At 37.5% G+C, this 1,430-nt stretch overlaps 1 non-coding gene across 1 annotated transcript; it reads right to left on the reverse strand.

Moving 5' to 3' along the window:
* Positions 1-827: 827 nt before the first annotated feature.
* LOC116585436 lies at positions 828-929 on the reverse strand. Its single transcript, XR_004283626.1, has one exon. It is a non-coding gene; the product is annotated as a U6 spliceosomal RNA (small nuclear RNA).
* Positions 930-1,430: the final 501 nt, after the last annotated feature.

The following is a 1,430-nucleotide window of genomic DNA, read 5'->3' on the forward strand; positions in this document are numbered from 1 at the left end:
AGAAGTTAGATGTCATTTAAGAATCCAGGCAATTAGGAGCAGAAAAATAGAATTGACGGATTCCTATGGAAAAGCTGAGATCTTGCCATGCTTGCTTTTCGTAGAAAGAAATACATTTCCCGTATTTCTGTAAATGTCACTGAGGGAAAAAAGGGTTAGTATATAAGTCCCCTCAACCTCGGGGTTCGTAGCCAACTGTTAGTTTTCCATTTCTGATATTGAGTTCCTCGTCCTGAAAACCACATATACGTTTATAGATTTCTGGCTGAGTAATAGAAGATTGAAAGAAAACCCTTCATCCTATTTTTAAAATTCCTTGATTCTAGGATTATTTTCTTTCCAAGCTCTTCTTTCTTTTCTACATCAGATCAAGGCCAAATTCTTTCCACCTGGAGGCCCTTTTGAGCATCCTCATAATTCCAGGAAGTAGTTCCTGCCTATCCAAATCCCAGCACAAGGAAGAAGACACAGCCCATAATAACCCAACCCAACTGCTGATCAGAAGTAGAAAGATCGTCGGGTTAAGAGGGAAGACAGCGCTCTCTCCTGCAGATGGGCAGATGCACATTGCAAGGAGCCAGGGGTGTGGAGCATGAACAAAGCACCACACCCACATACCAAAGCCAGAAAGTGTTCGCTCCTCCGCTCAGTGGCCTCTGCGCCAACATCTGCCATGACACCTATGTTTATGGCCATAGTAAGAGCACCATGTCAAAAGGATGGTTTCACCGTCACAATTCATTAAGGGCAGCCTTGTTAGAGAAAATTTAGGCTTAGGCTTCTTTTTGTCAGCTTTATTGAGGTATAAAATTCATCTTGCATAACTGAAAAGGATGGGATGTTTCACAAATTCATGTGTCATCTTGGCAAGGCTCATGCTAATCTCTGCATGGATCCAATTTGTGTATGTATGCTGCAGAAACAAGCACTGGGCTTGTTTGGATTTTTATTTGGGGTGTTGTATTTTTTCAGTAATGATTTTTGACATTCCTTCGATCTGAAAAATCATCAAATCCCAAATTAATAAACTGATATGCTTTTTGAGAAAAATATATTTTCACATCATTTTAATTTTTCTTTTACAATGAACAGAGTTTTTTTTTTTTTTTCTTAAAACAGTGTGTGCTGTTTTAATTATTGCATAATTACTATTTTTAAATTTCTGGCAATACTAGTTTTCTGTTCTAAGTCTCTTCTTCAAATATTTCTTGGCAATTACCATCTATATATTCTTTGAGATGAAACTTTGGATTATTTCATCAAGTCTCCCCACCTTAGGAAAAAACCTCTAATTTTTTCTCTCACCAAAATATGTTCCAGATAGTGTTGAGTTAAATATAAATATGCAAGCCAGCACCAGAAACAATTAGAAGGAAACATAATTGATTGTCCCTTATCTCTAGGCAGAGAAGAACTTTCTAGGCATAAAA

The sequence above is a fragment of the Mustela erminea genome, chromosome 2, assembly GCF_009829155.1.
Source record: "Mustela erminea isolate mMusErm1 chromosome 2, mMusErm1.Pri, whole genome shotgun sequence".
NCBI classification, from domain to species: domain Eukaryota; kingdom Metazoa; phylum Chordata; class Mammalia; order Carnivora; family Mustelidae; genus Mustela; species Mustela erminea.